This window comes from Octopus sinensis, linkage group LG6, assembly GCF_006345805.1.
Source record: "Octopus sinensis linkage group LG6, ASM634580v1, whole genome shotgun sequence".
Lineage (NCBI taxonomy): Eukaryota > Metazoa > Mollusca > Cephalopoda > Octopoda > Octopodidae > Octopus > Octopus sinensis.
In genome coordinates, this window is record NC_043002.1 from 36,121,092 (window position 1) to 36,143,915 (window position 22,824).

Below are 22,824 nucleotides of genomic sequence, written 5' to 3' on the forward strand. Positions count from 1 at the left end.
GTTTCCAACAAGTAACACTCTGAAAAATTCAAGTGGGACCCACAATGGAGTACTGCTCTCACATCTGGGGCCACAGTACTGCTTTTCCATTCAGACATCCTACAGATGGCATCCCCCATGCCAGCTGATTGGCATGAATATAAACCACCCGTTGGCTCACTGAAGAGTTGATTCTTGTCTTAACCTATACAACCGTTACCTGCAGTGACCTCTGCTCTTCAGAACCAGCTGGTTTCATACCAACTTCACTTAGACACTTGTGACTCATTTGTTTCCCCTCCTTTTGTCAAGCAATTTGTATTAAATCCTACTAGACTCAGTACTAACTACTATGCTCAGACCTTCCTTCACAGAACATCGATTTTCTCAATCTCCCCCATCCCAACCCTGCTAATATCCCTCTAGCAGACATTGATCTGCAACCACCAGTCCAAGAGAGTTAGTTGGAGGCTAAAGGAACACCTCCTTCATGAAAAGAAATATGGATTTCTTATATAAACAAAGTGACTGATTAGTAAAGGAAGAAGAGCAGTGGGTGAGGGTGAGGTGGTAGCCAGAATTAGCTAACTGAAGTCACTAGTTCAGTTTTCAGTGACTGACTACAGAAAAGATGAAAGGCAAATGTTTCCACATGGATAAAAAAGAAAGGTCACTCTCAATACTGTTAAGCATTTAGTCAGGGAATGCATCATTTCTGCTTTCTATCACACTGTCTTAATGGGCTACAGCAAATATTCTGCTCAATACCATAGATTTGCTTGTCCTTAACCAGTTGAGCATGTCCCTTAGTGGCTGACGATATGTGCATCACTGATCATGAGCAGAAGTAGTGGGAGAGCATCATAGCCATGTGTTGAGAGGAATTCTTTGGGGTTTGAATAATTCACCTTTGTAAACATGGCAGTTTAGTTCAACATCCTTAAACAAGTCTTATTCAGGAACCTTTTGAGCAGGATGGGCTATTCAACTTGAAAATTCTAACTGGGCCCCACTTTCAAGGTCATGCGCTGTTTATCTTGGTATGAGATCACCATATCATGTGATATATGTGCCTGGTGTACCCTTATCAAACTGATAGTTATGATGGGTATACTGGGCTTTGTATATTTTGCCCCAGTGTCACTTTGATGGCATGCACTGCTCTCTCACTCAATAACAATAACAATAATAATAATAATAATAATAATAATAATAATTTTCATTGATTGCAAGGCTCCAAGACATTTAGAACAACATCAAAGAATGAAATACAACACACAAAAAGGTGGAGTTTACATTAAACAAAAAGGAAACAACAAATAATAATTATTTCTAATTAAGGCACAATTTTCGGTGGAGGTAGTTTGTTGATTAATTCAATCCCAATATTTGACTGGTATTTTATTTTATCAATCCCAAAAAACATGGCAAAAGCAAAGTTGCCTTAGCAGGATTTGAACTCACAATGTTCACAGCTGAAACAAATATGGCGAGGTATTTTATTTGATGTACTAATGATTCTCAGAGATATTCTATGGAGGAAGTACTTTGAAGCATCTTATTGAACTACTTATGTCCAGTCTACCACTATACTATGATAGTTGTTATCATCAGCTTCTCAATCATACTGTGTTTATGTTATGATAAACTGAAGCACCTCATGTAGTAGTTGTTATGACCAATTACCACAATACTGTTATAAGTGCTGTGACAAGTTGAAGCATCCAGTTGTGGCACATTTATAAGCAATCTTCACCATATTGTTATATATGGTCTGTACTTTTAACCCTTTAGCATTTAAGCCAACCATCATCATCATCATCATCATCATCATTTAACGTCCGCTTTCCATGCTAGCATGGGTTGGACGGTTCAACTGGGGTCTGGGGAGCCCGAAGGCTGCACCAGGCCAGTCAGATCTGGCAGTGTTTCTACAGCTGGATGCCCTTCCTAACGCCAACCACTCCGAGAGTGTAGTGGGTGATTTTATGTGCCACCGACACAGGTGCGAGACGAGGCTGGCGAACAGCCACGCTCGGATGGTGTTTTTATGTGCCACCGACACAGGTGCCAGACGAGGCTGGCGAACGGCCACGCTCGGATGGTGTTTTTATGTGCCACCGACACAGGTGCCAGACGAGGCTGACGAACGGACATGATCGGATGGTGTTTGTTACGTGCCACGATCGGATGGTGTTTCTTACGTGCCCACAGCACGGAGGCCAGTCGATGTGGTACTGGCTACGGCCACGTTCGGATGGTTTTCTTGTGTGCCACCGGCACTGGTACCACAAAGATACAAATTCCATTGATGTTCATCTATTTTGATTTGATTTGATTTGATTTGATTTTCACTTGCCTCAACAGGTCTTCACAAGTGTCACAAGAAGGAAGGAAGGTATGCACAGGTGAACTGACAACGTCCCAGGTAGGGGCCACGGGTTATGGCCTGACTAGTCTTGCCGGGTCTTCGGATGATGTTTTTATGTGTCTCCGACACAGGTGCCAGATGGATGGTGTTTGTTACGTGCCCACAGCACGGAGGCCAGTCGATGCGGTACTGGCTACGGCCACGTTCGGATGGTTTTCTTGTGTGCCACCGGCACTGGTACCACAAAGATACAAATTCCATTGATGTTCATCTATTTTGATTTGATTTCATTTGATTTGATCACTTGTCTCAACAGGTCTTCACAAGTGTCACAAGAAGGAAGGTATGCACAGGTGGACTGACTATGTTCCAAGTAGAGGCCACGGGTTATGGCCTGACTAGTCTTGCTGGGTCTTCGGATGGTGCTTTTATGTGCCACCAACACAGGTGCCAGATGAGGCTGGCGAACGGCCACGATCGGATGGTGTTTGTTATGAGCCCACAGCACAGAGGCCAGTCGATGCGGTACTGGCTACGGCCATGTTCGGATGGTTATCTTGTGTGCCACCGACCCTGGTACCACAAAGATACAAATTCCATTGATGTTCATCTATTTTGATTTGTTTTGATTTGATCACTTGCCTCAACAGGTCTTCACAAGTGTCACAAGAAGGAAGGTATGCACAGGCAGACTGACTACGTCCCAGGTAGGGGCCACGGGTTATGGCCTGACTAGTCTTGCCGGGTCTTCAGATGGTGTTTTTATGTGCCACCGACACAGGTGCCTGATGAGGCTAGCGAACGGACATGATCGGATGGTGTTTGTTACGTGCCCACAGCACGGAGGCCAGTCGATGCGGTACTGGCTACGGCCACGTTCGGATTGTTTTCTTGTGTGCCACCGGCACTGGTACCATAAAGATACAAATTCCATTGATGTTCATCTATTTTATTTTGATTTTCACTTTCACTTGCCTCAAAAGGTCTTCACAAGTGTCACAAGAAGGAAGGTATGCACAGGTGGACTGACTACGTCCCAGGTTGGGGCCACGGATTATGGCCTGACTAGTCTTGCCGGGTCTTCGGATGGTGTTTTTATGTGCCACCGACACAGGTGCCTAGTCTTGCCGGGTCTTTGGATGGTGTTTTTATGTGCCACCGACACAGGTGCCGGATGAGCCTGGCGAACGGCCACAATCGGATGGTGTTTGTTACGTGCCCACAGCACGGAGGCCAGTCGATGCAGTACTGGCTACGGCCACGTTCGGATGGTTTTCTTGTGTGCCACCGGCACTGGTACCACAAAGATACAAATTCCATTGATGTTCATCTATTTTGATTTGATTTGATTTGATTTGATCACTTGTCTCAACAGGTCTTCACAAGTGTCACAAGAAGGAAGGTATGCACAGGTGGACTGACTATGTTCCAAGTAGAGGCCACGGGTTATGGCCTGACTAGTCTTGCTGGGTCTTCGGATGGTGCTTTTATGTGCCACCGACACAGGTGCCAGATGAGGCTGGCGAACGGCCACGATCGGATGGTGTTTGTTATGAGCCCACAGCACAGAGGCCAGTCGATGCGGTACTGGCTACGGCCATGTTCGGATGGTTATCTTGTGTGCCACCGACCCTGGTACCACAAAGATAAAATTCCATTGATGTTCATCTATTTTGATTTGTTTTGATTTGATCACTTGCCTCAACAGGTCTTCACAAGTGTCACAAGAAAGAAGGTATGCACAGGCGGACTGACTACGTCCCAGGTAGGGGCCACGGGTTATGGCCTGACTAGTCTTGCCGGGTCTTCAGATGGTGTTTTTATGTGCCACCGACACAGGTGCCTGATGAGGCTGGCGAACGGACATGATCGGATGGTGTTTGTTACGTGCCCACAGCACGGAGGCCAGTCGATGCGGTACTGGCTACGGCCACGTTCGGATTGTTTTCTTGTGTGCCACCGGCACTGGTACCATAAAGATACAAATTCCATTGATGTTCATCTATTTTATTTTGATTTTCACTTTCACTTGCCTCAAAAGGTCATCACAAGTGTCACAAGAAGGAAGGTATGCACAGGTGGACTGACTACGTCCCAGGTTGGGGCCACGGATTATGGCCTGACTAGTCTTGCCGGGTCTTCGGATGGTGTTTTTATGTGCCACTGACACAGGTGCCGGATGAGGCTGGCGAACGGCCACGATCGGATGGTGTTTGTTACGTGCCCACAGCACGGAGGCCAGTCGATGCAGTACTGGCTACGGCCACGTTCGGATGGTTTTCTTGTGTGCCACCGGCACTGGTACCACAAAGATACAAATTCCATTGATGTTCATCTATTTTGATTTGATTTGATTTGATTTGATTTTCACTTGCCTCAACAGGTCTTCACAAGTGTCACAAGAAGGAAGGAAGGTATGCACAGGTGAACTGACAACGTCCCAGGTAGGGGCCACGGGTTATGGCCTGACTAGTCTTGCCGGGTCTTCGGATGATGTTTTTATGTGTCTCCGACACAGGTGCCAGATGGATGGTGTTTGTTACGTGCCCACAGCACGGAGGCCAGTCGATGCGGTACTGGCTACAGCCACGTTCGGATGGTTTTCTTGTGTGCCACCGGCACTGGTACCACAAAGATACAAATTCCATTGATGTTCATCTATTTTGATTTGATTTCATTTGATTTGATCACTTGTCTCAACAGGTCTTCACAAGTGTCACAAGAAGGAAGGTATGCACAGGTGGACTGACTATGTTCCAAGTAGAGGCCACGGGTTATGGCCTGACTAGTCTTGCTGGGTCTTCGGATGGTGCTTTTATGTGCCACCGACACAGGTGCCAGATGAGGCTGGCGAACGGCCACGATCGGATGGTGTTTGTTATGAGTCCACAGCACAGAGGCCAGTCGATGCGGTACTGGCTACGGCCATGTTCGGATGGTTATCTTGTGTGCCACCGACCCTGGTACCACAAAGATACAAATTCCATTGATGTTCATCTATTTTGATTTGTTTTGATTTGATCACTTGCCTCAACAGGTCTTCACAAGTGTCACAAGAAGGGAGGTATGCACAGGCAGACTGACTACGTCCCAGGTAGGGGCCACGGGTTACGGCCTGACAAGTCTTGCCGGGTCTTCAGATGGTGTTTTTATGTGCCACCGACACAGGTGCCTGATGAGGCTAGCGAACGGACATGATCGGATGGTGTTTGTTACGTGCCCACAGCACGGAGGCCAGTCGATGCGGTACTGGCTACGGCCACGTTCGGATGGTTTTCTTGTGTGCCACCGGCACTGGTACCACAAAGATACAAATTCCATTGATGTTCATCTATTTTGATTTGATTTGATTTGATTTGATCACTTGTCTCAACAGGTCTTCACAAGTGTCACAAGAAGGAAGGTATGCACAGGTGGACTGACTATGTTCCAAGTAGAGGCCACGGGTTATGGCCTGACTAGTCTTGCTGGGTCTTCGGATGGTGCTTTTATGTGCCACCGACACAGGTGCCAGATGAGGCTGGCGAACGGCCACGATCGGATGGTGTTTGTTATGAGTCCACAGCACAGAGGCCAGTCGATGCGGTACTGGCTACGGCCATGTTCGGATGGTTATCTTGTGTGCCACCGACCCTGGTACCACAAAGATACAAATTCCATTGATGTTCATCTATTTTGATTTGTTTTGATTTGATCACTTGCCTCAACAGGTCTTCACAAGTGTCACAAGAAGGGAGGTATGCACAGGCAGACTGACTACGTCCCAGGTAGGGGCCACGGGTTACGGCCTGACAAGTCTTGCCGGGTCTTCAGATGGTGTTTTTATGTGCCACCGACACAGGTGCCTGATGAGGCTAGCGAACGGACATGATCGGATGGTGTTTGTTACGTGCCCACAGCACGGAGGCCAGTCGATGCGGTACTGGCTACGGCCACGTTCGGATTGTTTTCTTGTGTGCCACCGGCACTGGTACCATAAAGATACAAATTCCATTGATGTTCATCTATTTTATTTTGATTTTCACTTTCACTTGCCTCAAAAGGTCTTCACAAGTGTCACAAGAAGGAAGGTATGCACAGGTGGACTGACTACGTCCCAGGTTGGGGCCACGGATTATGGCCTGACTAGTCTTGCCGGGTCTTCGGATGGTGTTTTTATGTGCCACCGACACAGGTGCCTAGTCTTGCCGGGTCTTCGGATGGTGTTTTTATGTGCCACCGACACAGGTGCCGGATGAGGCTGGCGAACGGCCACGATCGGATGGTGTTTGTTACGTGCCCACAGCACGGAGGCCAGTCGATGCAGTACTGGCTACGGCCACGTTCGGATGGTTTTCTTGTGTGCCACCGGCACTGGTACCACAAAGATACAAATTCCATTGATGTTCATCTATTTTGATTTGATTTGATTTGATTTGATCACTTGTCTCAACAGGTCTTCACAAGTGTCACAAGAAGGAAGGTATGCACAGGTGGACTGACTACGTCCCAGGTTGGGGCCACGGATTATGGCCTGACTAGTCTTGCCGGGTCTTCGGATGGTGTTTTTATGTGCCACCGACACAGGTGCCTAGTCTTGCCGGGTCTTCGGATGGTGTTTTTATGTGCCACCGACACAGGTGCCGGATGAGGCTGGCGAACGGCCACGATCGGATGGTGTTTGTTACGTGCCCACAGCACGGAGGCCAGTCGATGCAGTACTGGCTACGGCCACGTTCGGATGGTTTTCTTGTGTGCCACCGGCACTGGTACCACAAAGATACAAATTCCATTGATGTTCATCTATTTTGATTTGATTTGATTTGATTTGATCACTTGTCTCAACAGGTCTTCACAAGTGTCACAAGAAGGAAGGTATGCACAGGTGGACTGACTATGTTCCAAGTAGAGGCCACGGGTTCTGACCAAAATATTCTACTTGTTTTATATTCAAACTGACAAGATCTAACTTCTCACACCTACTTCACAATGTCATTCGAAAAAGATAATGCATGATTAATTCAAAACAATGTGAATAAATAAATATTTCACTTGACAGGGTAATCTGAATGCTAAAAGGTTAAACATCATTCCACTCATGCATATTGAATCTCATTGAAAAACTGTCTCTTATCCAAACCATTATTTTCTTCCTATATTCAGTAGGATGAAAGACAAAATCAGTCTCAGTGAAATTTAAACTCATAATATAAAAGTATTTAACTGCAAGACATTTACTCAAATAACAAAAGAGAAAAAAAACAATAAAAACATTAGAATTTCAAGAGATTAATGACAAACAAAATTGGCAGAGAATAGGTAAGATTCAGAAATATAATAATTAGGTTTACAAGAGATACAATGATTTTAAGTGCACCAATTGTACTGATAAAAACTCTAGGAGCACTAACTGCACCAGTTGTTATGTAGCTCCAGGTTATACTTGATAAAGTATACTTTTGGCATTAGGATACTTAATGAAACAATGTGGCACAGTCCACAAATCCATTTAACTGAAGATTGTGACAATGACATACAGTGATGACATATGGAAATTATGCATGACAATCTGGATATCCTGCTTTCTTTCCACCCTCCTGTCTCTTCCTATAGATCCTGCTGGTAACCACAGAGGAAGCAGGCAAGATGGACTCAGTCAAAGCAGATTAGTGGGATGCATCTCAGCATAGAATTTGAAGCAAGTGAGGTTATTAATGTTACAGCTGATTTTGTCATCTCATTCATGTTCTGAGGGACAGAGATGATGTTTCAAAGATGTTTTTGTGTAGCGTTATGTATATATGTTTGGTGTTTGAAGGTGTCAGTTTTCTTCCATGTAGTGACAGGTTCTGTTATGGATGGAATTTGCAGCAACAACTGATTGTGCTCTTGCATGTTCAAGTGGGCTTTCCTTTTTTAAGTATTATTGTTTCATTGCAAAACTGATCTATGTACAACCTCTTATGACGTTTACTGTTTTGTGTTCTTTGTTGTTTATTTGTGGTGTGTTGTGACAAGATTAAGGGGATAGGTAGATCTGGCTTAGGCCATGGTGGATCTAATGTATTGTCTGTACAGCATTGTTGTGTTTTCTTTATGTTGACCAAATATGATATCAGTGATTTCCCAAAGTATGTTTGCATGTTTTTTCGAGGTATGTTTTCAATGTTTTAGCGAAGCGGTAATTCCTAGTATTTTGAACTTCTATACATTATACATACATCAGTACTACATTCCAGGTTTTTAATGCGGTTTATTACCTCTATGGTCAGTGTTCTTTGTTTCAAGCAGTTATGCACAACCTTCTCAGTGAACCTGTCCATTTAGTTTTATTTTGTTGTAATGTTAAGTTGAATTTTCCAATGTTCCCTAGAGATGAATCTATGAGGGGCTACCCAAAAGAAACTGAAATTTTGCAATATTATTTTATTCAATTAGTTTTACATGCTTACATTTTTATCGCCTTCAAAGTATTCTCCATTTGAAGCAATGCATCAGTCCAGGTGTATTTCTCACTGTTTGAAGCAGTGCTGAAACTCTTGTGAAGTGATGCCTTTTAATGCTTCCGTTGATTTTTTCCTTCACCTCTTCCAAATCTGCAAATTCTGTAGCATCAGCTTTTGTCACCAGTGATGACCTTCAAAGAAAGGTCCAGATCAACTTCCAACTGTTTTTTTTTTCCGTTCATGACATGCATTCAGTCGTGACTGCTTTTGATCTTTCATGACCAAGTGAGGCACAAATTTTACTGCAACTCTTTTCACTCACAATTCCTCACTCATAATTCTTTGGTAGGTGCTCCAGGACACACCAGTCATATCAACAAGTTCGTTAATTGTCCAGTGATGGTTCTCCAAGATCAGTTCATGAATTTTCATGATGTTTCATGTTGTTCTTCGAGCAACAAGTGACCATTCCTAAAGCATGGAAACCACTCATAAACTTGTGTTTTGCTTATAACAGCATCTTTGTAAGCTGTTTGGAGCATGACAACTGTTTCAGCCACCATTTTCCCCAGCAGACAGCAGAATTTCATGGAAGCACACTGTTCCTTCATTTCAGCCATTGCATAAATTGACAAATAGGAAAAAAGCACTGCAAAACAAAGATGCATCACATGGCAGTATGACATCACCTGACAGCACCGGTCAGCAGACTGATACCTGATGGTTGTGTCAAGTGGCTTCTAGTGGTGGAAGCCTGAACTACAATGAGTTTGTCCCACAGAGAACATTTCCAGTTACTTTGGGGTATCCCCTTGTATGTTAGCTTTCGTGTTTCTCCTAAAGTTCATTAGCATAGCTAATGATTAAATTTTGCTCACTAACTTGAACAAAAATGAGCGTTTTTTCTTCAGCTAGAGATGTTGCTTTAGTATTATGATCTGAAATCCAGATCATAAGACAGATTCAAAATCAAAGCTGCCCTTCTTGCATGAGAAATATAATGTCCACATTCTCAGTGATGTTGACATTTCCAGTAATGCTGAGCAGTTTCTGAGTGCTTAATTACCAGTGAGTGTGTTAAATAATAAGGCACAAAAAGAAAATGACTCTCCCCAGACACAACAGAATATGCTTCAACACACGAACTCATATAAATAATCTTGCAAACCAAATCCCAAAACGAAACATTTCATTACATTTTATTATGAACAATTTAGAAAGTCAAATATAGATTTGAGGACCATATTTTCCTAACACTATGGTATTCATTTTTTGTTCTCTTGTTGATGGATCCATCACACCTGATATTCAGGGTGGTCATGAAGTTACCTGTAGTTTTCACCTGAATGTAAAGGCTGCATTATAAAACCATTCATGCTTAGTTTTTTTTTAGAATACTTAACTTTTTTTTCATCTTACCCCCAAATATACTCATTTGCATTCATCATAGTTCATTCCAGTGTTTGAGATTCAGTTGGTTCTTGGTCCATACAGCTTTTGGTCATCGACAAAGGAAAGATAAGAGGTGTTCCTAGATTTTAAAAAAAATGGTCATTTTTATAAACAATTTGTGATCAGGTACAATAATGATGATGCTCTCACTAACTCCATTCCGCTCTCACTAACTCCATTCTCACTACCAGGTTAAAAAAGATAAAGAGCACAACTGAGAAACCATCATCCTTTATGATGTCATTTGAATAAATGCATTACATCAGATTTGATTGGTTTGCAATCACCTCTGAAGAGTGAAGCAAGCAGTGTACCCAGTCCTGTTAGGTGTTGGATAGTAGCTACCAGTAGTTGTGAAACTTTTGTTAATGTGTAATGCTTTGATAATCTGCTCAATCAGTATATTATCAAAGATTTCTGGTAGTCCAGCCACATTAGTTACATTCCTGCAGTTCTTCACTCTTTTTTCTCCTTTGTCATTTTCTTGATTCAAATCTGTTCTACAAGGCTCCATACTTTGTTCTTTCGCCCATGATTCTCAAAAGTTAAATATTGTTGGCAGCACCTTGTATAATGTATGAGGCACCCAGCTCATACATTATTTCAAGATGTTCTGGTTGGCTCTTTTTAACAAGGTTATATTTTTCATGGGAAGGATAATAGCAGTTAACAGATATTTCAGTACATCTGATGTACTCTTCATGCTTTTCAGATCTCAACCATAAAAAGTGCGTGTAAGCATTGAATATGGCAAGGGTTTGTGCTTCACCCCACTCACTCCATCCAGTAACAAGTTTTAGACCCATGCTGATATTCATAGCTTTGTGTGCCACATCAGGCTATATGCACTTTTCCACAACACTCCACCTGCATCTAATGAAGAGGACTGCTTCACCAACCTGAGCTGCCAACCTTCTGGCCACCTGGACGCCACCTTCTGGCCAGTTCCAAGCAGTTGATCATTTTGCAAGCATCTGCCAATGTGTTGTGGACTGGTTCAACTTTTGCAGGCATCCCTGACATTTTAACATCTCTTTAGCCGAACTCTCAGCACTCCGATGTCTCTGATGCTGCAAAGATATTATCAAAAAACCAGCTGACAAGGGTGGAGCCATGGTGGTGTGGCGTGCAGACCTCTACAAGGCTGAAGCTCTCCACCAACTTCAAGGCCCCTCCTTCTATTGCCCTCTGCGCTCCAACCCCATGCCTAACAATAGACTGTGTCTTCCACTATCCATAATTTCATTTCTTCCACCCATCTCTCTCCCACTGCCTCCAACCTCATTGTCCACATTCTATACACCCCCACCATTTACTTCTTTCCCAAAATCCACAAGCCCAACGAACCTGGCTGCCCCATCATCTCTGCCTGCAACTGCCCTATGGAATTGATCTCTAAATACCTTGACAATGTTCTTGTCCCTCCCCCCCAGTGGCTTCCTACATTCATCACACTAACCATGCTCTCTGTTTCTTTAATTCTTTCTCCTTTCCTTCTGGCCCCTCTAAACTTCGCTTCACTCTTGATATCAAGAGTTTATATATGGTGATCCCACACAACGAAGGAATTCTTGCTTTGAAACACTTTCTGGACCTTTGATCCAACCCACAACCTGACACCTCCACACTTCTGCGTCTGGCTGAACTTGTTCTCTCCTTCAACTGCTTCTTGTTTGCAGGGGAATTTTACCAACAGGTCTCGAGAGTGGCCATGAGAATGGGCCCCAACTATGCGAACCTGTTCATTGGCTATGTTGAGGCCTAAATATTCTCATGATTCACTGGTCCCACTCTTGAACTATACAGTCATTATATTGATGACTGTATTGGTGTGACCTCACTCTCCCACAAACAACTAGACTCCTTCCTCTCTTTTGTCCAATCTTTCCATCTTAGCCTCAAATTCTCCTGCACTATTTCTAACTCTTCCATTGCATTTCTTGACATTTCTATCAGTATACACCACTCCGCTCTCACTACCTCTACTCTCACTACCTGGAGAGCATCATCCACCTAAGTGGCTGGAAGACTATGAAAGGATGTAGGTAATAGTGATTGTCAGATCGGTGGGGGGGGAGTATTGAGCTGAAGCTGTGGTAAAGGCGGAAGTGGGAGAGTGGGTAGGTCCTGTCGGGAGTCCCTGAGAATGGAAGTTCTCAAGAGAGCATGTGCAGCGGGGACAGGAAGAGGTCAGAGGGCAATCGGACAGTGTGAAGGCAAGAAATGTATGTACGACCAAGAGAAGAGAATGTCGACATGGATAGTGAGAGAATGCTCCTTACAGATCGACAGGTAAGAAAGCAGTGGAGGTAAAGACAATGGACTGCACCCCTTTGAGATGTTTCTTGGTTTTTTTCTTTTTACAGGAACCCACTATATCGAGATTCTGAATCTGCAAAAAAAATATGCATTTCAAAATTTTAATCCCCCTCTCCCCCACCTAAATTTCTTAAATTTTCACTTTAAAAAAAATTTTATTTTTGACGAAATACATAGGAAAATATAGAGATTATGATTCTGAAAAAGAAATTCTGTAAAATTTCAATTTTTCAAAAAAATAAATAGATAAAAATATACACCCCCTCCCCTCTGCCCTATGACAAGAAGTGAAATTAAAGTGTTTTCTCTACTAATGTTTCATGTTGTGGTTAGAGTCTTTTGGAATTAAAAGAGGTATGTAAAAATTAGATTTTTTGCTCACACAGGCGCAACAAAATGACATTTAAAAATTTTTTTTCTCTTTTTGTAATTTGTATTTAGAAAGTTGATCCTTGGTTTGGCTGTTGTTTCTAGCTTGTCAGATTTCCGGTTGGGGCGGATTTAAATTTTGAAATTTTTTCTTTGGTAATTCATATAAAAATTTTGAAAATACGTTTCTAGCATGTCAGGTTGTCTGTTTAGATACTTTTTGCGTCTGCTATTTTATAATTCTATGCATGCATGAAACATTAGTAGAGAAAACACTTTAATTTCACTTCTTGTCATAGGGCGATGGGGAGGGGGTGTTTATTAATTTTTTGTTTTTGAAAAATTGAATTTTGCAAAATTTTCTTATTTTTCAGAATCATAATCTCCATATTTTTCTGTGTATTTTGCACCCCCCCCCCCACCAATTTTTTTAAAGGGAAAATTTAAGAAATGGAGGAGGAATTAAAATTATGTAATGCAGATTTTTTTGCAGATTCGGAATCTCCGCATTTGATATAGTGGGTTCCTCTGAAAAAAAAGGGGGGGGGGGCAGTCCATTGTCTTTACCTCCACCAAGAAAGCCTCAATTCTCCTTTTGGCAAGACTTCCTTTTGTACCCCCAACCCCCAAAACACCCCTTTTTTATATTTTATTTTTTTTTTTTGGCTACGGAGAATGCAAAATCGGTAAAAAAATTCGCAAAATCGATATTTTGAAATTAGCAGCATACAAAGTCATATTCGTTAAATTGTTCCGAGAGAACTAAAATCTCTCTCTACATAAAGCTGAAGTTGTATGTGTATGGCAGGTTTGGTACCCTTCAACTAACACTATCTCTTCCGAGACCCTGCGGCACAAGTTGACCAAAATTGAGAGTATGATAGAAGAAGGCTTGTTCTTCCTTCTGTAGAAGAAAATATTCAAATCGGACCATGTTAACACCAAAAATTATTTACATCAAAAAGGTGCTTTTTTCTATGAAAATCCCTATGTTTTACGATTTTTTGACTGCTGTGTCGCCATTTTTCGGTGTATTTCAACCAGAGAAATGTTCACTTAAAGAGAATAACAAGCTAAATAATGCAAAATTTTTACTTTTCAAAAATTCCAATTCCAGCGGGTCGAAACAAACCCGAGCAACGCCGGGCTATACTACTAGTTTCATAATAAAGCTATTTCAAACAATAATGCCGTCATTTCTGTAGTTCACGGTTTTTATTGTAAGGGATATAACTAGGAATTACTTATCATAACTTAGTTATGTCCCTTTATCTTGTAAATCAAGCAGTCAAGTACTGGCATCGATTAAAAGTTTTGTTTACATAAATTTTGTACATATGTTAGAAATAATTATTTATTGGAATATTTAGTGGTTGACTGGGATCGATAAAACAAGTACCAGTTGAGCACTAGAGTCGTTGTAATCGTCCGAAATTGCTGGCCTTATGCCAAAATTTGAAACCAATATAACAATAGAGATAAGGCGGCGAACAAAATGCTTAGTGGCATTTCTTCGGGTTTTGTGTTCTGAGGTGAAATTCCACCGGGGTCAACTTTACCTTTCATCCATTCGGAGGCGATAAAATAAATACCAGCCGAGCCCCGGAGATCGAGATAATCGAGGAGCCCGCTCCCACCAAATTTCCGGGCTTGTCAGTCGACGGATTGGCAAAATGGTTATGAGAGGACACAGGGATTTGCAGTATTTAGTACTAGACATTTAAATTCTGGATACAAATCTCGCCAAGATGTACTATATCTTTCATCTTTCCGGCGGTCAGTAAAATAGGTAGTTGTTTAGTACTGGAGTCGATAAATGGACGAAAATCACTATCGCCAAATGTGAGCCTTTGTAACTTAGTCAAAAATTGAATTAACGGGGGAATATCACGAAGATATAACTTCTGAGTCAAACTAAGCCAATTAATCTTTTGTATTGTAGACGTTGATTCTGTTAAAGTTTAAATAATCCAGAAGGTATTAAAATCTTAAAATACTTGTAGTGAATCTCACAGAGATATCACATGTCATTCAAATAAGTTTATGTCTTTCGAAAAATTATTAATAAAATGGTCAAAAATGCAGCGCTCCCGTGAAGAGTGACCTCCCTTGTACTACAAAAGTGCCTTTTCTCTGCTTGCATTTCCCCCCATGACTTCTATTACCTCTATTAAAATTATATCATGATTTCATCGCAAAAGTGATATTATTTTTCACGACAAACACATAACAAACCATATCCACTCGTCGGTACTGTCTATTGATATGGTACCATCTCCAAATCACCCCCAAAATCAATATGAGGCAATAAAAACATTCGAGTAACTTCGAATGGAGAAAATAAATATACTATTGTCAGCTACGTAAGATTAACGGGGGGGGGGTACAATTGTGTAAAGAAAAGGCATAACTGTGTTGTAAGAAATGTGTTTCTCAACCACATGCTCTCGGTTTCAGTCCCACTACATGACACCTCAAGCCGACCAAAGCTTTATGAGTGGACAGAAAGTGAAAGAAGCTCGTTGTGTGTGTGTGTGTGAGGCACGTAGCTACGGGGGGGGGGTGCTCAGCACCCCCAGTTAGGATCCTCTCAGCCCCTCCACCCCAGTTTAAGAATTTGTTTTATCCACATTGTCGCCACCTTTCTCATAAGCAATATCTGAAGTCGCTAAAGATGCAATAAATTGAATTTCTTTTGAGTTAGTAGTTCGTGATATGAAAATGTGGGTAAATTAGAGCTGGTCAAAGTGTCTGTTGTAGCTGTAATTGTTGTCACAGAATTGGCTGCTGACCCCGTCATCAACTGTGGGTTGAATTAAGGAGTGGGTGATACTGGGTCAGTTGTTGTTGTTGTTGTGGGTCTCGTGGTGGCGACGGTGGTGCTGGTGATTGTCCTTGTTGCTGTTGACAGTACGACAGCGTAACGAACGATCAAATGGGCTTGCAGCCCGATCCGGGCTAAAATTGCAACGAAAAAACATGCCCCCATGATCCCGGACCACGGGGGGAGAATAAAGGATCAAATAGGGACGGAAAAAAACGAAATGGACTTGGACCGGAAATGGACAATGAGAAAGGAAACGGTATAGGAAAGGTAAATGAGGAGTTCAGCTGCTGCAGAAAGGTGTTTGCTAGTTACATCGGGCTGAGAATCCACCAAGGGAAGGTGTGCCAGAAGAAAGTAATTCAACAACGTGGGTTGATAAACCATAAGACGTGTGGCCAGAACCCCCCGGAAAACAACCATAGTGAGGTTCATTCCACAGTTGAATTGGAAGTCAAAAAGACTGATAGACGTGAAAAGGACAAAGGTTAAGTGACTGAAAGCAAATGACACGGCGAGTTATAAAAAATTTGACGATGAGGTTGCGAGAATGACCACCAAATTCAAAGGCGACAACGAACAAAATCTCGAAAACCTGGCTAATACAATCTATCAGGAAGGAGAGAAAAGATTTGGACTGGAAACAACAGGGAAGGTAGAATCAACGGCAAAGAGCGGACCATCGAGGAGAGAAAGACGGATCGCAAAGATTCGAGAAGAAAAAAAAAAACTCAGAACCAGATGAAGGGATGCAAAGGAGGAGGAAAGAGAAGGGCTAAAGCAGCTATATGAAGAGATAAAAGAGAGGCATTGAGATCTGCTAAGAAAACAAAGAAGGAGGAGCAGAAGAAAGGAGAGAGAAAAAAAACTATCGTAGCTTTGTGAACAATCCCTATCAATATGCGAAACATCTATTCACTGAAAGTAAAAGTGGAAAATTGGATTGCACGAAAGAAGAGTTCGAACAACATCTGAAAGAGACATACAGCGACTCTGACAGAAATGAAGTACTCCCAGAAATGCACGAACTGAAGAAGCCACTTGGACCAAGAGTACCATTTGATTTGAGCGACATCAAACGGAAAGAAATGGATGAGTTCATAAGGAAAGCAAGAGCAAAAAGTGCACCAGGGAACGATGGAGTAAGCTACAAGGTATACAAATACTGCCCGAAATTACGATTGCAGCTGTTTGTACTGATAAGAGAAATGTGGAAGAAGAAAGATGTAGCGGAGCGATGGTGTATAGCCGAAGGTATCTATCTACCTAAAGAAAAAGAGGCAAAGACACTAGGCCAATTTAGACCGATTTCTCTACTAAATACAGATGGGAAAACCATGTTCAGAATAATTGCTAGACGAATCATAAGATTCGTACAGCATAACAGATACGTTAATGAAGCGATTCAAAAAGCAGGGATCCCCGGAATCCCTGGGTGCATAGAACACGCATTTTCCATCTGGGAAGCCATCACCTGTGCAAAACAAATGAAGAAAAACCTATATATTGTTTGGCTAGATCTTGCCAATGCTTATGGATCTGTTCCACACGTAATAATAAAAACAGCGATGAACTTCTTTTGGATTCCAAAAGATGTTCAACGAATGCTCATGTCGTACTACGACAACCTGAGGATGAGATTTACAGCAGGAAGGTTCACAACGGAGTGGCAACGGCTTGAAATAGGTATTGCAGCCGGATGCACGATATCAGTCATCTTATTCGTGCTAGTCATGGAAATGCTACTCAGATCTACAAACTGTGAGAAAGCTGTTACAAAGACACCATTAAGGGCTTTTTTATGGACGACGTAACTATATTATCGGAAAGTAGAGAAGCAGCAGAGGGAACATTAGAGCGGTTGGACGAACTGATAGGATGGGCAAGGATGAAATTCAAAGCCAAAAAATCTCGAAGCGTGGCTTTCGTGAAAGGAAGGCAAGAAGAAGTGAAATTCAGGATAGGAAGTGAAGACATACCAATGGTGAAAGAACAACCAGTAAAGAGTCTCGGCAGATGGTATAGAGATTTATTAAATGATAAGAAGCAAGGGAAAGAAACACACGAGTTAGTGGAACAAGGATTAAAGGCAATTGGCAGAACAACGTTGCCGGGAAAATTCAAATGTTGGATACTGCAATTTGGGCTGTACCCAAGAATAATGTGGCCATTGCAAATGTACGAAATAACCTCGAGTAGAGTAGAAAGGATGGAGCAAAGATGCAGTGTGTTTATCAGAAAGTGGCTTGGTCTGCCGAAACCACTGAATACAACTGCACTATATGGAAAACCCATGCTGCAACTACCAATAACATCAATCGCCGAAGAATATAAGGCAGGAAAGGCAAGGACAGTAATGATGCTAAGGTATTCAAAAGATCAGAGCATCCGGGAAAACCCTCCAAAGGTATGAACAGGGAGGAAATGGAAGGCGGAAGAGGCAGTAAACAGGGTGATCGGAAAACTAAAGCACGCAGATATAGTCGAACGACGCAAGAAGCTAGAACTGGCCTAGGGTCGCAAAATTTCAGACCATTTTGCAAGAGCAGTGTAAAAGAGATGAAAGAGGCAATGGTATACGAAGTGAGAAAGAGAAGAGAAGAAGAAAGGCGAAATGTACATTTGGTGCAATGCAGTCAACAGGGACAGTGCTTGAGATGGGAGGAATATGTGATCAACCGCAGAATCATGGAAGGAACTTTGGGCTGGGAACAAGCAAGAACATCCTCCTGATCAAGTCTACCTTCGACGTTCTACTCTCACCGGCGAACTTAGTCGGTGGTGGAACATAAACAAAACAATGAGTGTAGATGCGGAGAGAAAGCGACGGTTAGACATGTTCTCTCAAGTTGCAGACTAGCACTTGAAAGATATACATGGCGGCATGATCAATTCCTCGGTGTCATAAGCGCAGCACTCAAGGAGAAGATCGAGAGGTACAATAGGGGAGAGTACCCAAAAGTAGAAAAGTGCCGGAAAGTATACTTCCACAAGGAGGGAAAAGGTTATAAAACCAGGCCTACAAGTAAAGTATACGAGATAGACGAAAGATGGAAGGGATACTGGGAGGTGACCACGGACTTGGAAAGACAAGTAGTATTTCCACTCATAAAAACAACAAAAAGACCGGATTTAGTTCTATGGAACAGAGACCAGAGAATGGGAATTTTACTAGAACTGACAGTACATTGGGAAGAGAACATCGGCAACGCAGAGGAACGAAAGAAGAAGAGGTATGAAAAGCTAATCGAAGAATGCAGAGAACAGGAATGGAATGTCGAATATTATCACCTGGCAGTGGGGGCTAGAGGCTTCATTGAAAAGAAAATGACAACGCTTTTCAAAAGAAGATTTGTTTTTTCTAGCCCCGAGCTGCGTAAACTAATAAGGAGAGTACAGGAGGCGGTCGAAAAAGCCAGCTTCTATATATGGCTGAAGCGGGAAGACCGAAAATGGCTTGAAAGTCATAAACACGCCGATGGGAAATAACATCATTAGGTGAGACAAGCTGACTGAATCAGCTTCGCTGACTGCTGACAGGTGACGGTCATTTAGAAAAAGCGCGGGCTGAAACTACGCGCCTTCACTAGTCAGTTAAGGCGAGACAGTGTCATGTGACAACTTGCTGGGGCTGCCTGCTGGAGCCTAGTGGCAGGTATTTAAAGGGAGAAATTTGACAAAGCAGTCAGTCACCAGCTGACACTCGCTGACGATACATCGAAGAGGCCAGGGAACAGAAGAAAAAAGAAGAAAGAAGACATGCACCCAACACCAGAGCTGAAGACACCTCCGAAAGGGGGGGCCCCACCACGTCAAAACGGTAGAGGAGTAGGGGCCGAAACCGGACGTGGTTCCTCCTGATGATGTCTTGAGCTAACTGGATCCTATAAAGGAGCTATTGTGGTAGCAGACCACGAAACACGGTTGTAATTCCTCCTGTGAAGAATTGTTGCTGTAATTAGAGATTTATGGTAGTAAACGCATCACTACACACGTATATATATGAACAGAGACATTAAAAAGTCATTTTATTTCTAATAGTCAGAGAGGATTATTATTCACGAAAAAAGAAAAAAGAAAATTTTTGAAATTTCCCAAAATATACATTCAGAAAGTATTTTTCTGGTGAGAACTTTCACGGAATAATTTTTCTTACTATTTGAACAAAGTTTATACTGAAATTATTTCATGTTTAACTAAAAAAAAAACATAACTTTGAAGAAATTGAAAAATAAAAATTGCTTGAACCGAAATCTCTTTCGAGTTTGATTTAAAAATACATAAATTTTAAGAAATTGTTACTCTTACTATGATATTCTACCTTAGAATTAATTATTGCGAATATCGGTGCCCAAAATTAATGAATCACTATCGAAAAAGAAAACTGAAGCAATCATTGCTGAATTTCCGATCTGATTCATCTAATAATGCTAAGCAGAAGAGAATTGCAAACGAAGTTTCGCAGCTCAAGGGAGGTCTTGCAAAGTCTTTGACACCCTCATTGGATGATCTAGGACATGTTGACTGCCAACCAGTGCAGCCAGTTCTAGCAAAGTTTGATCCAAAAATTTATGGAAATCAGAGACGTGACTTCTGGTATACTGGTCGTTCATGGTTAGAGTATTCTCTTTCAAGGAAAGCCTTGTTTTGTTTTGCTTGTCGGCACTTTAATACTTCTGCTCAAGCTGATACTTGTTTTATTAAAAATGGATATCCTAATTGGCATCATGCAAAAGAAAAAACAAAGGTTTAAATAAGCACGCAAACTCTGCATCCCATATCCAAGCTATGGTAACATGGAAGGAATGCCAACAGCGTTTATCCACAACATTTGTGTCTTCAATCTTGCAAAATGATCAGCTGAGCAAAAATCGTTATTAAATCAGTTCCATTGTTGATATTGTTCATTTTCTTTGTGCAAACGAATTGCCTTTTCGAGGAAACGAAAATGAAGCTTTTCAGGATCTTTATTCGGAAGATGATACATAGCCTTCTGGTCTTTTTATGAACTTATTCTAGTACATATTAGAGAAAGACTCAAAGCTAATGGAATGCTAAAGCACAATTCCAAAAGATGTGACCTACACCTCAGCAGCAATGCAAAACAAAATCATTGAATTGTTGAGAAGACACAGTCAGCTTTGTGATTGATGTTTATTTGATATTATATAAAAAATAATGCTTAACGATTTGGCTGTTATCTCTAGCATGTAGAAAGACCTTTTAGGCTTAACTATGTGCTTGTTGAAAATCATTTTTAAAAATATTGGAGTCGATACATTCAAATAAAAATTCTTCAAGGTGATGCCCAGCATGGCCTCAGTTTAATGATTGCAACAAGTAAAGTGAAAATAAAAACGAAATATATCAGAAGTTTTGACCAGGTTAGGCATCAAGAAAAGCGAAAAAAAAAAAAAAGTAACTGAAAAATATAAGCATAGGGCTTTTGTCCACTTTCACTTTAAGTAGGAGCTTTTGTCCGTACTCCTTTTCAGCACCCCCAGTTGCAATCGGCTGGCTATGTGTGCGTAGCTTACTGTTCTGTTAAGGTAAGATCAACAAAAATACTCTATCCAGTGAGAGATAAATATCATTTGATGTACATAGTATAAAAATATGAGTTACAAATAATTTCTTGCTTTAGAGCTGCGGATTTAGGCAGTTTTTTTATAACATGCCTTGTGTTTGCAAGTGTAGTGGATACTTAGTGAAATACTCTCTCTCTCTGTTATATATAACATAAATATCAACGTAGCAGATAACAGCTAGCCTTCGGCCTTTTGGACCCTGTTGTGTTCACTACGCTGATTGGTTGGTATTGGTGCAGTTTGTTTCTTGCTGTATTATGCGCCAATGTGCAACCCAACCAATCACAGCCTTCTGATAGTCTCGTGACACAGTCTTCTAAATTCTCTGTTAGAGCCTCCTAGTCACTATAAAAGCTAGTCACAACAAATCGTATTTTGTCTTTGGTTCGAGACCTTCTAAGGTCCAACCACTGACCACAGAGCACTCAGCCAGTTCCAGTGACAGACTCCACCAGCAGTATTCCGGACCTCCACCTCCATCATCTTCATCTTAACGATGCCAACAACATCTCTATGTACACAGCAACCTACGCCCAGGTTTAACTTCACACTGTTTGTGAAATACTTCACCATGGTTAACAGTAAGTTCAACTTGCAAGAACCTTCTGTACCAAGTAACCCGGCAGCGGCATTGTAGCCACAACCTCTTACACCACACGTACAGTGAGGTAAGTTCATTTACGCCAGATAGCATTTCAAACTTGGTTAATGAATTCAGTTATAACTCAGAGGAGAATATAACTTGTGTATTGTACTGCAGAAGGTACGAGGATATTTTTAAGCAAGATTGCAAATCATGGTCGAATGAACAAAAGGTGAGATATTATGAAAATTAGCTCAGTTAGAACACAAACATTACTGTAATTTCATATTGCCCAAAATCCCAATGAAATCTGTTTTAAAGAAGCAAAAGAATTACTGTCTAACATATTCAGTGATAAAACTTCTCTATTTAACACACAAATGGAGTGTTGGAATATAAGGAAAAATGAGAATGATGATTTTATCACATATGTAGGAACAGTCAACCAGATGTGTGAAAGTTTTAAACTCAAAGAACTTACACCTGAGATGTGTAAGAGTTATTTTTGTACAAGGCCTTACAGCAAGTGAACATGCAGAAATTTTGACAAGAATTCTTTCTAAATTGGAACAAGCGAACCAAGATCCAACCTTACAGTCTGTGGTAGAAGAATGCCAAAGGATGGTAAACCTGAAACACAATATAGAAAAAATTCAAGAAAAGGATTCCTCAAAAAACAGATATGCTGACCAGAAAAGTACAATTAAAAAAGAGTGCCACATCTTAATCCATGTTATGGCTGTGGGGGCATGCATTTCAGAAAAGACTGTCCATTTAAAAATCCAAAATGTTGCAGTTGCAAAATAATTCACACTGCAGAACAAAATTACAAAGGTCAAACATTAAAAATCCTGCTACATTTTGAGGGAAAACATGCAAGACGAAAGTCTTTCTCATTAAAAAGAAAGACCTAT

At 41.6% G+C, this 22,824-nt stretch overlaps 1 long non-coding RNA gene across 1 annotated transcript; it reads left to right on the forward strand.

Annotated features, from left to right (window-relative positions):
- Nucleotides 1-561: 561 nt before the first annotated feature.
- LOC118763881 lies at nt 562-16,150 on the forward strand. Its single transcript, XR_004999639.1, has 3 exons — nt 562-572; nt 10,546-10,549; nt 16,066-16,150. It is a non-coding gene; the product is annotated as an uncharacterized LOC118763881 (long non-coding RNA).
- The last annotated feature ends 6,674 nt before the right edge of the window (nt 16,151-22,824 follow it).